A 13,867-nucleotide genomic window follows, 5' to 3' on the forward strand; every position below is an offset into this window, starting at 1 on the left:
AGGGTGAAAGGTCATGGGGCATAAAGAAGTATTGTGCATAGGTGACTCCACCTTAGGGAATAATGAGATCCTTTGAGGATAGGAAATGTATATTTGCAAATCAACCGCTGCATCGCGAAGTTATTAGAAGAATAAGTGGTATCCCTTGGGATTAGATAATATTATAACAAAGCTTGAGACACGTGTCATCAGAGTATAAGTGCTCCCGAATGGAGGATTTGAAACAATTAAAAACACTGGCTAATTACTGATTAGAATGAATGGAATGTGGGTTTGAATAAATTGCTACATGACTCGAGTACCAAAAATTAAACTAGGTTGTGTGCTATATATCGAGAATTCTAAGCACCTCGCGATTGTGTTAAGGTTGCATACATGGGTAACAGAGTTACTGGCTACTGATATTGTGATGAATAAGTAACAAAAAAGGAAAGGATGAGAAATCTCTTCTATAGTGAAATAGGAGAAAACTTAAGGGTAAATAAGAAAAGCGAAAGCAAGTGTGACAAACTAAACTGCGAGTGCGTGTCGGTACAATGAAATGTGTAAAGCAGAATAAGTTAAGACGAAGAAAGACTATGATGGAACGCACTTGGTACAAATTGTATAGAATAGTTCTACAACCTACGACTGTTGGTATGTTAAGGGTGAGATCAAGTGGTTACTTGATAAAAACAATAGGAAATCAGTAACAGCAATGTGATTGCAATATTTTCGGTACATTAAAGAAGGTATGAGATAGTTTGAGACAAGACTATTGAGTTATGGTTAGTAGTGAGGGCAAAAGCAATAGTGAGCCCTGATATCAATTGAAGGGGGTAAAAGACAATATAGGGTCTGCATAAAGGCTAATAGTGAAAAATTAAGGCATCGTCGAAACTGACTAAGTATCTACACATGTTCGTGTAAGGATTTCAATATAACGTGGGGTAAGAGAACTAGAAAGAAAATCTGAGTAAAGGCACAATGGACTATACCTAGAGTATTACAAGTTGGCATAAGAGAAATTGTGAAATAGTTTAAACAAGATCGAGCATCAGAAGCCTAATAACTTATTACAGGAGATAGAAATCCTGACTTGAAAATAGACAGGCCCAGATGTGATCCAGCCAGTTATTGATAAAGCGAAGTTTATTCGGGGTAAAACTATTAACTGCCCAGAGTCGACAAAAGTCATACACAGATAATTGACGTCGACCCGTAGAGTTTTGTAACACCCTCCAAAATTTTTCACTAAGATTCGGACTCTTCTTCGTGTACGTGTAGGATCGAACTCGACTATTGTGAAGTGTATGCATGAGTTAGGATGAGTTCCTAAGTAACTGAAGAGTGTTAGAGGTGATTTGGAGTCATAAGGGATCCTAGAACCAAGCTAAGTCCAAAGAATTCGTCTTGGCTAAGTTTTAGAATGGGTTCGTATAAGGGTCGACTTCTAACGACCATATCTTTTGAAATATGATGATATGGGTGGACCATGACCTATTAAATTAAAGGTCTTCGAGTCTTATTTCCAACTCCACCAAGATTGTAATTTTTGGAGTTCGGAGTCAAAAGTTATGACTATCTTAAGATGGACCAGTACTGTAGGAATTTCAGGCCTGGGCTGTAAGTGCAGAAAACCTGGGCTTGGCGCCGCAGTGGCGCGACGCGCCATTATAGCGCCAGGAATAAGCCTCAGTAGTTTGGTCCCTGGCGCGGCGCGCTATTAGGCCTGCAGGGTTTTTAAGCCCATTTTTCAGAACCCAGAAAACTTAGGCTTGGCGCTGTAAGGGTGCGACGCGCCACTATAGCGCCATAAAACAGCCTCAGTAGTTTGGTCCCTGGCACGACGCGCCACTATTAGGTTGCAGGGTTTTTAAGCCTATTCTGACTTGGCGCTGCAGTGGCGCGGCGCGCCACTATAGCGCCAGGAGAGTTTTAGCCTGTTTTTCTAGATTTTTGGAGAAAGGGCAAATTGGGCATTTCCCAAATTATATATATATTAGCCTTGGGATGTTTTGGACCATTATTTTCAGTCCCTTCCTCTCTCTAAAAGCCCTAGAAAATCTCCTCTCTTCTCCTTCAAAATCCATCTCCAACAAGGATTGCCTTCAAGAACTTCAAGAATTCAAGCCTTTCATTGAAGACCTAACATCAAGGTTTCTTCAAAGTCTTCACAAGGTATGTAAGGCTACTCAAAGCATGGGTTGAGTCCACCCATGTGCCCTATATCTTCTTTGAGATTGATTGTGCATAAGAATGGAGTTTATTGATAGAGTTAGGTCCAACTAGGTCTTTTTCATCTATTATCCTAATTTTTATTATGTTGATGTTGTGGAGTCAAGAAAGTGATATGCTACATGTTGGTATGAGTTGATTGAGATGAGAGGTTGAACATATTTTTGTGGATATTTCTTAGCTATGTTGACTATGTTAAATATGTTAATTTTCTTAAATATGTTGCTCACTTTAAATTGTTGATTTAGAATTTTGGAGTTGTGATGAGTCCCAAAAGATTTGTTAAATGAATAGAGGAACGATTGGATAGGTTTGTATGTTATTATAAATGCATATTTAAACTACTCTTGAAAGATATGATTGGGATTGATCGGATAGTAGTATTGGGAGAGGTTTGATTGTGATAAAATTGATGATTTGACAAGGTTCCAAATGAGACTTATCGATATGATTTGATTGAGTTGATTGGATGGAGTTTTATGAGCATTGAGTCTTGAGAGGAGTATCGAGCACCGAATTGGGTAAGAGTAAGTAATAACTCGAATTCAATAACTACGTCGCCAAACGTAGGAGGGGATTGAACAGTTAAAGTCGGATGCTTCTCCAAAAAAATTATTGTCTTGACATTATAGGACTTGGTTGGATTGGATCCATGATTGGTTGATTCGTTCATACCCTGGCAAAGTATGAACGGACGTGGCAACAACGTCGGTTTGTTGTACTATCACTGGCTCATAAGTGATGGTTGTCGGATAAGAGAAATTCTCATATAAGTCTTGATAGTAATCTGAGTCGGATTGGGTTGAATTGTATGTATTGGTCCCGTCTAAACCATATTCTTGTTTAGACTTAGGACACTTGATTGAGTTGTCTTCTTCTTGAGTTGAGGTTCCGAATTGGTTTGATTCTTTCTTGATGTTGTTTTATTCGGCCATTTTACATACTCGTATATTCCATGTACTGACGCCATTTGGCCTGCATTATTTCATGATGCAGAGACAGGTACTAGAGATCATCAACCAACGCACCGTTGAAGATCTACTTACTTCCAGCTAGTTGGTGAGTCCTTCCTATTTCCGGAGGATACCGAGATTTATCTTTGTAGCTTTGATTTGTTTCCCTTATTTTGACTTTTGATAGCCATGGACTTGTCATTGGCACCTTTTGGATTGTTGATAGAGGCTTCATAGACTAAAGTGTGGAAATGTTGATTTGTTCGTTTTGACTAGTTTTATTCTAGCTAGTTATTGATTTGATATTTGTTTGGCCTTTGGCCCTAGATTATAGATAGTATTCCTATAATAGAGTCTTCCGCCGATAGAATGTGATTGAATGATAGTGTGACTGGACCAGGTGGTTCGCTTGAAGGCCAGAAATGGCTTTCGAGTGCCGGCCACGTCTAGGGTACCCTCTTGGGGCGTGACAAGTTTGAAGTTAGAGATTGGGAGTTCTTAAAAGCCTCACCAATCAAAAGAGTAATGAGATGCGGCCAGAAAGGGAAACTTATCCCAAGATGCATGGGCCCTCATCAAATCAGTTGTAGGATAGGCAGAGCTGCCTATAAGTTGGACCTACCATCGAATTTGGAAGCAGTACACCTAGTTTTTCATGTGTTGATGCTTCGCGAATGTATCAGTAATCCTTTTAGAGTATTCCCCGTGGATGATGTACAGGGGACAGAGGAACCCTCATATGAGGAACACCCTATAGCCATGCTTGATTACCGAGTTAGAAAGTTGCGAACTAAGGACGTGGCTCTTGTCGAAGTACTATAGAAAAATAAGAATAAAGAAGAAAACTCCTAAGTTGATCGTATTGATGAATAAGAGACTTATGAATGACAGCTATTACGAGGAATTCCTAAAGTCCTCGCAAGACCTTATGAGACTAGTTAACATTCGAGGACGAATGTTCTAAAGGGGGGAAGGATGTTATGCCCCGTACTTTTGTACTTTGAAAAGCATTCTTAAACTTTTTAAAAGTTGCCACTTGACCCAGATTATTTATAACGTTACCAAATAACTCTAAGGAAGGGAGAATGTGATTCCCCATAATAGTGAATGTTGGAAATAGGGCCACAAGGATTTGAAAGAATTTGAAGGCCAAATAACAAGTCGTGTGACTCAACCTACTTGCGTAAGCTACCAACTTGGGTGTCTTACATATTTAATCTATTGGAGAGCATGTCGAGCTTACGTAGTAAGGATTACATAGGTTCTTAAAGGAAGACGAGATTACGAACCCACAGAAGAGGCGAAAAGAGGCGTAGCACCTACTCGAAAGCAAGCAGGTGATGTACCTACTTTGACTAAGTAGGTGATGCACCTACTTGGACCAAGTAGGTGACACACCTACTTGGGGTGGGTCCCACGCTGCCACGTGGCAGCTTTGGATTGGTTGCATGGGTTGAGGTGGCGCCCTAGGGGGCTACCATGTGGCACCTTCTAAGGTGGTATATATATATATATGTATAAGATGACTAAGAAATCATTCTTCAGCCATTTTACACTTAGAATTAAAAGAGAACTTAGAGACAAAGCTAGAGGCAGCCACGGTTTTGGCTATGATTAAGGTGAGTCCTCCGACTTTTGTTCCATGAATTAATTATTTAAGGCATCCTACGGTGATATAGCGGTGTTTAATAACGAAAAACTTCTATTTAGGGTAGCCAAAAATGTGACACAATCAAACCCCAAACAGTCTGCTAATTTTCAGCACGCGAAAGAATTTCCGAGGCTAGTTTTGATAAGTTTTGAATAGTTTTGTTAAAGAGTGTATTATACGTCTTTTAAGTGGCTAGAAATATGAAAAGTTCATAGAGATGCTTGACGTTCGAAATGAACTTAATTGGAGTCGCTATAGTTAAATTATAGAGGAGATGCTGCCCGAATTTCGTTAACTTCTTAACTAGTTAATAGACTAGTCGAGAAAGGCGAATAAGGAGTTGGTTCCTATTGGTGCTTGATTGTGGATTTAGAAGCTGTAAAGTTAAAGGTTACTAATATTAGTATTACCTTCGTGTTAAATAGGTTTAGAGGACGACGAGACAAGCCGAGTTGAAAGCAATCGACAAGAGATATGTAAAGCTATTCTTCTTTCTTTTGGCATGTCTTAGATATAAGTTGTGAATGATTTATATATATGAAACATGGGAATAATTCCATTCGTAAAGCTCCGAGTACATTCATAATTCTTATCCACTTCGTGATGGTAGAACTCCGGTAATAGTTGAGTTATTGCCTTTTAAGTCTTCTATATGAAAAAAGGTAATCTAGGTAGAGCCTATTGCTTCTTTCTTATGGGATGTCTTAAATGTAAATGAAATGAGAAATCATTTGAGTGTAGAGGTAGTTACAATTGTAAGTTTCGAGTATAACTCGTGACTCGAGTTCACTCCTAAATGCTAAGGGTCTTAAAGTAGTTAAACTACGACCTATGAGCCTTCTATAGGCTGAATAGTGATAGGATACGTAATGTCACGGACTTAGACTTCAACTAAGACCTCCGTGCGGCACTTGACAACTTACTCACGAATCTTTCACGATCTTGTAAGCTCAAGTAAGCCTTTAAGACTAGATCGTTAAGGGAATGCTAGATTGTAAGAAAGACAAGAGAGCTTTTATGAAGAAGGCTTTTGTATTGCTTGGAAGAATACTTGTTTGCTTGATGGTTTACAAATGAATGGCCCCTTCTATTTATACTACTCCTAAGGGGCTTAAGTGTAAATAAAAATTACTATACAAGTCCTCCCATATTTACAAAGAAGTCCCTACTCTAGAACTCTCCACACACTCTAGAGAATTCCAAGTCTTTCTAGACTTCTCTACAAGCTTCTATAAGAATCTAGAGTCTTCCACTAACCTCTCCAAGACTCTAGGTTCTTCTACCTTCTTCAAGATTTCTCTTGAACATTCTAGAGCCTTCTATTAACCTCTCCAAGACTCTAGATTCCTCTACCTTCTTCTAGAATTATCTTGGACATTCTAGAGTCTTCTATTAACCTCTCCAAGACTCTAGATCTTTCCCCCATCTTCATGATCAAGTGGCGGGTCATGACACTCTCCCCCACCTGATATGGCGACGACCTCGGCGCACTACTGCTACAAAAGCCTCCAGACTTAGTCTTGAAACTGCCACAAGTCTTCATGCCATTCTTATGTGGCCTCTTCCAGAGATTGTCCCTTCTAGTGGACGAGGAAAATGACAGTGGCCTGTTATCCCTATTCCTGCTTGGTTCAGTCAACACTAGCCTCCGTTCTTTCTGGCACTTTAGAGGCAAGTGTCTTGGCAACTTCTTCGGCATCACGCTCTTCTTTATGCAAGGTGGCAATGCCTCTCTAGCACCATTGTCTTCACTCAAACTCGCAATGGTGTCTATGAACGTAGGTACTCCCTCCTCTAGGCCCTTCTCAAGCTGCATGGCCGAAAGTTGGGTTGGTCCTTCCGTCTTCGGCACCTTGACTAGGGGCACCATACATGATCCCTCTTGCTCCATAACCACGAGTTGTTGGAGGTAGGGATCGATCACCGTATGACATCGCTGGAAGAACTCCTGCCCAAGAACGATATCAAAGATATCTAAGGGAGCGACGGTAAAGTTGGTCTTACCTTGCCACTTGCCCAATGTGATGTCTACTCTTTGAGCGACTCCGCACACAGGTGTAAGTGGTGCATTAACCGTCCTGAGGCAGGCGTCACTTGGACTATAACTTAGCCCCAACTTCATAGCTGCTGACTTGGTCATTATGTTGGCCTCTGCACCTGTGTCAACCATTGCACGAGCGGGTCGTCCATTGATCATGATGTCTACATATTGTGCGTCGTACTCCTTCGACTTTCCTGATTGCTTTGCGATAGCTCCGCATAGTCCAATCAGGCCCAATTGCGTTGTGTCTGAACCTTGCTCTTGCCCTTGTGCATCTTTCTCCTTCCATTCCCGTAGGATGGCCCCAAGGTTCTTCAGTTCAGGACACCTTGCATAGCCATGCGGCCCTCCGCATATGTAGCATCCATTCCCCTTCGCATTCTGTGCCTTTCTGTCGGTATCGCCTTGTCGTCTAGCCTTCTTACCATTGGACTTATAGTAGTCGTAGTTTTTGGGATGAGGCTGTTTCTCTTCACAATCTCCCCCACCTTGGTCATGACTACCTCTCGTCTCGTCTCCTCTTCCTCGGTCATGCTTGTCATGCCTGAAGTCTGTCAAAGCTTCGGCTTGTGTGATGGCTTCATCGATGGTGCTGACTTGGCGACGCTCCAACTCTGTCTTGGCCCAACTCTGTAGTCCATCCATGAAGTGGAAGAGCATGTCTTCATCCGTGAGGTTGGGAATCTGAAGTGTGAGAGTAGTGAACTCCTTCACATAGGCCCGTATGCTACCCGTTTGCTTCAATTCCCAAAACTTGCGTTTGGCCTCATAGATGACATTGTTGGGGAAGAAGGCCTTCTTGAACTCATTCCGGAACTGCTCCCAGGTGTTGATTGTGCAAAGACCCTTCCCAATCTCAGACTCCTTGCGCTTCCACCACAACATGGCCATCTCCGAGAGGTATAGCACGGCCGTGTTGATCCTCGTCTCGTCATTCTTCACTTTGTTACACTTGAAGTAATTTTCCAAGTGCCAAAGGAAGTTCTCCACCTCTTGTGCCTCACGGGCACCTTTGAACATAGGTGGCTTGGGAGCCTCAATCTTGGCCTCCCTGTCCGCGCTGGACATCACGCATCTTCCCGCTTCCACATCTCCCTTGAGTGCTGCTATCTCGGCCTTCATGGTCTCCATCATGCTTAGCGCGTCCATGAGCCGACACTCCAAGGAAGTAATCACCTCCTTCACCTCATACTCGGCAGCCTTACGCACCTCCAACTCCTTCCGGATGTTGTCGTTCTCCTCAAGGGTGAACTCCTCTAGGGACTTGAACTTGCCGTCGACCTTGTTCAAGCGCTTGCCTAATATCTCCATTGCTTGCCGGGCAGCATCCACCCTTGCAATCCACTCCATGCCGGGTGTGACGTCCACGGGCTCCTCGCCTCGCTTATCGTCACTCACCTCAGTGGCCGAGGGTGAGTAGGATGTTAGGGCCTCGCTTGGTGTAGGCTCAAGCGGCACCTCCTCATTTCTCTTAGAGTTTTTCTTTCCCTTGCGGTGCTTCCTTCCAACATCTTGCTTGACGTTGGTGGCGGTAGTGGCGTTGATGTCTCCCTCACTTGCCATATCCCTTAGTAGAACCTCGCTCTGATACCACGTTGTCACGGACTTAGACTTCAACTAAGACCTCCGTGCGGCACTTGACAACTTACTCACGAATCTTTCACGATCTTGTAAGCTCAAGTAAGCCTTTAAGACTAGATCGTTAAGGGAATGCTAGATTGTAAGAAAGACAAGAGAGCTTTTATGAAGAAGGCTTTTGTATTGCTTGGAAGAATACTTGTTTGCTTGATGGTTTACAAATGAATGGCCCCTTCTATTTATACTACTCCTAAGGGGCTTAAGTGTAAATAAAAATTACTATACAAGTCCTCCCATATTTACAAAGAAGTCCCTACTCTAGAACTCTCCACACACTCTAGAGAATTCCAAGTCTTTCTAGACTTCTCTACAAGCTTCTATAAGAATCTAGAGTCTTCCACTAACCTCTCCAAGACTCTAGGTTCTTCTACCTTCTTCAAGATTTCTCTTGAACATTCTAGAGCCTTCTATTAACCTCTCCAAGACTCTAGATTCATCTACCTTCTTCTAGAATTATCTTGGACATTCTAGAGTCTTCTATTAACCTCTCCAAGACTCTAGATCTTTCCCCCATCTTCATGATCAAGTGGCGGGTCATGACAGTAAGCTCCTATACCTAGGGACTCTTGGGTATGCTTTATGGTAATGTAGAAGGATGTTTGATATGTTACCGAGTTTTACATGTACGTATATGCATATTACATTATATACGGATCGGGCCATCGTACCTCAGCATTGTTATATGAGATACGGATCAGGCCGTCGTTCCTCGGCATTATTATACGATATATGGATCGGGCCGTTGTACCTCAGTATTATGACATGATATATGGATCGGCCCGTCGTTCCTCGGCAGGTACTTGCTATATACATGGATCGGGCTGTACGTTCCACAATGCTAATAACATATATATGCCTATACTGATAGATGATGTGTTTGTACCACCGAGCCCCCTAGCGGGCCGGGTATAGGGTTGATGAGGGTATACACGACTCTATTTTGTAAGATGTAGGTATAGTGCTTTATTAAATGTTATACTTGTTTCCTGCATCCCTACTTCAGTTATTACCTCAGTTATGATATGTATGCTTTATATACTCAGTACATATATCGTACTGATCTCCCGTTCTTCGGGGGGCTGGGTTTCATGCAGGTACATATATTCATTTTGGGGATCCACCAGCTTAGGATTTCCACTCAGCTACGTTGGAAGTGCTCCACTGTTCCGAAGCCTAGCCTTTGGTGCTGGTCTGCAAATATATGTATTTTTTATTCAGGGGTACGGCGGGGGCCCTGTCCCGCCATATGTTACCGTACTATTCTTAGAGGTCTGTAGACATATGTATGCGGGTTGTTTATGAGTTTGTTTCGGCTGAGTCTGTTTGACATGTTGTAAATGTTTTTGTGTTGTGGCAGCCTTGTCGGCTTGCGTGCCCTTTCATGATATGATACGAATGAAAGAGGCTACATATACATGAAAGAGTTTTGACCCATTGAGGTTTTTTTAGTAGTATCACATTATACATAGTTCAATTTGACTATAGCTTATAGATATGTATACCGGGGTCCAAGTCAGAACCCAGCCGCGGCCTGCGGGGTTGGATCGTGACACCAGCACTCCAGCCCATACAACAATATCGGTCTAACCACCATTCTATAGAGCTTACATTTGAGTTTTGATGGCATCTTTTTATCACACTAGACTCCAGAAGCAAGCCTCCACTTCATCCATGTCGCATCAATACTATGTGTTATATCCTCGTTGATGTCCCAACTCTCCTAAATTATAGACCCAAGCTACTTGAATATGTCCCTCTTGAGGATATTTTGTGTTTCAAGCTTCACTCCCATGCCTACCTCATGTATTGCATCATTGAATTTGCACTCCGTATACTTTGTCTTGTTCCTGCTTAATCTGAAACTTTTAGTCTCCAAAGTTTGTCTCCACACCTTTAATTTAGCATTAATTCCATTGCGTGTCTCATCAATCAGTATTATAGTACTATATCATTGGTAAAAAGCATACATCAAGACGCCTCATCTTAAATATCACATGTTAATTCATCCATCACCAAGGCAAATAGAAACGGACTAAGAATTGTCTTCTACAATTTCATCCTCTCATTCTTTTAAGTTTTCATTTTAACCAATTGACTTATTATTATGAGAAATTTTGGTATATAACTATCAAAAGGTTGTGAGATTTTAATTAAGAATGAAGCGTAGCAAATTTCTTTTTATACTTCATCACAAATATTATTTTAGTTATATATTTACTTTTAAATGAAATCAATAAATTAAACACAAAAAAATTATAATATTTTTTAATTTTTTTTTGCAATTGATCAAAATATCCTCAGTTCTTGTATATTATTATTCAAGTACAAAATTAATAGCTTGTTTGACCAAGCTTTCTGGAGTTTAAAAGTGTTTATTTAAAAAAAAGAGGTGTTTGGCCAATCTTTTGGAGAAAAATAAGGGGTCATTGGTACAGAGATTAGAAATGCATGGATTAGTAATGCAGAGATTAGAAATGCATGGATTAGTAATTCAGAGATTATTTTTTATCAAGTGTTTGGATCATTTCTTCTCACCTAATCTTATGTTTGGATTAAAACTCTACAAAACGCATCTTTTCAATTATACTCTTAAATTATTATAATATCTTTTATTTTATGTAATTGAGTCTAGATAGATAAATGACGAATTAGATTATTATTTTTTGTGGGCTTCTAACTAGCTAGGAGAAGAACAATTTTGTTGTCATGTTTTCTATTTTCTCACTTGAATTATTTAAGGGTAGATAATTGTAATCTTAAAAAATTGATCACTCACAAAACATTAATTTTCAAATTTAAAAAGATACACCATCTAATTTTAATTGATAGACCATCTAATTTTAAAATCGAAAAAAGGGTAAACGATTGTAAAATCGAATAAACTATCTATGTTTACACATAAAAATTGCACGTTGTAGTTTTAATATGTACGCAATTTTATAAATAGTTCAAAATACAAATAATTAGAAAATCACACACACACACACACACGCACACACGCACGCACGCACACACACGCGCGCGCACACACACACGCACGCACGCACACACGCACGCGCGCACGCTCTCACGCGCGCGCGCACGCACGCACACACGCGCACACGCACGCGCGCACACACACGCGCAAAAAATCCATGCAATTAAGTATTGATTTGTATTTGATTTATTTAGCAATAAATAACTCGCTCTAAATAATAAAATATGTAATCTAATTTATTTAAATAAATTTACTAGTACAAATATAAAACTTAAAATCAAGAAAATAAATAAAATGATTAAAAGTATTTGAGGGGTATTTTTGTCTTTACATAACTTAATCGCATGGTATTAAACTTATGTATTACTAATACCACCAAATGGAAGGTATTAGTTATCCATCATTTATTACCACGTAGGGTGTATAACTAATCCATAGATTAGTTATACATAGGCCCAAAATTCCTACCAAACATAGTACTAAACAATATCGGCCATATGTAATACATGTTTTATTTCTCCTAATACTTCCTACCAAACGACCTCTATACATGTACTATTTCTCCTAATACTTTCTACCAAATAACCTCTATACACGTACTATTTCTCCTAATACTTCCTATCAAATGACCTCTAAGGGGTCGATTGGTAGGATGTATTAGAATAAATAGTCCATGTATTACGTGTGATATTATTTAGTACTATGTTTGGAAGAAATTTTGGGCCTATGTATAACACCCTACATGGTATTATAGGATGTATATATTACTAATACCTTCCATTTAGTGGTATTAGTAATACATATGATTTAATACCATGGGATTAAATATGTAAAGACAAAAATACCCCTCAAGTCCTTTTATTCATTTTGTTTATTTTCTTGATTTTATGTTTTATATTTCTAGTTTTGTACTAGTAAATTTATTTAAATAAATTAACTTACAAATTTTATTTATTTGTGAGTTCACATTTACCTAATATATAAAAAAAATTGTCATGTCAATTTTTTAAATTTTATTTATTTGTGGGTTCATTTACATAATATAAAAAATATATTTTTCCATGTCTTTTTTTGATAATTAATTTTGTTCAGTGATTTTGTTGATATAAAGGCATAATTGAGTGATTTTACTGATGCAAAATAAAGCTCTAGATAAATTCTCAAAGTTGAGTGACCTTTTAAGATATTAACTCCATATTAAAATTATAACTTGCAATTTTATGTGTAAACATAGATGGTTTTTCGATTTTACTATTGTTTACCGTCTTTCCGATTTTAAAAGTAGATGATCTATCTTTATTAAATTGAAAATTGACGTTTTGTGAGTGATCAATTTATTAAGATAATAATTATTTACCCTCAAATAATTTAAGTGAGAAAATAGCAAACATGACGACAAAATTATTCGTCTCTTAACTAGTTAAAAGGCCACAAAAAAATATTGTCCGACAATTATCTACCTTGATACAATTACATGAAATAGAAAATCCCATAATAATACAAGGGTAATATTGAAAAGAAACTTTTTGTAGAGTTTTAAACCAAACACAAGATTAGGTGAAAAACAATGAACCAAACACTTGATAAAAAATGGTCTCTGCATTACTAATTACTGCATTATTAATCTTACATTACTAATTCTTGCGTTACTAATCTCTGCGTTATTCATTTTTACCAAATGACCCCTAAGTGTTTTTAAAAACTAACAGAAGTTATATTTCAGAAGCTAAAAAAAAAAGTAATTTTTTTTCCAAAAATATAATTAAAAACACTTTTTAAAGGTCGAAACACTGAGCACTAGTACTTAATTTATTTATTTAAATTTATTGATCAAACATAAGTTAATTTTAAAAATTTAACCAAAAGTGTTATAAATCCGTTGAAATAGACATTGAGCGAGAAAAAGAATTAAGTAAACAATTGAGCAGGAGAAAAAGATTAGTGTTAAAAAAAATAGCTAGAGGAAAAAAGAGTAGCATTCAGCAGTGTTCAAAGAAGATGAAGACAGCAAAATAAGGTATTTTTCTTTCTTCTATAGCAGAATCATCCCTTTTTTTAACTGTAAGTTATTTTTCTTAGTATGTAAAGATTGTGGATTGAGTGAGCAAAAAAGGTGTGAGCAGGATTTTCTTTTTGTTTGAAGTTGATACCACTATCAAAGAAGATAAATTTTCAGCCACATCATGAGGTATGAGATGTAAAACCTAAAATCCATTAAGAAGAAGAATCCTACTGAAAATCAAGTTCAACATGTTATTTGACTAAAACTGAAGCCTGTAGCTTGTATTTAGTATTTTCCTTATTCGTAAATTTGGCATGCCTTCCTGTGCCTTTTGTGGTATCTCTTGAATATTACTAAATTGTTTTCTTTGTGTACCTGTAAAATTAAA

The sequence above is a fragment of the Solanum dulcamara genome, chromosome 3 (genome assembly GCF_947179165.1).
Source record: "Solanum dulcamara chromosome 3, daSolDulc1.2, whole genome shotgun sequence".
NCBI lineage: Eukaryota > Viridiplantae > Streptophyta > Magnoliopsida > Solanales > Solanaceae > Solanum > Solanum dulcamara.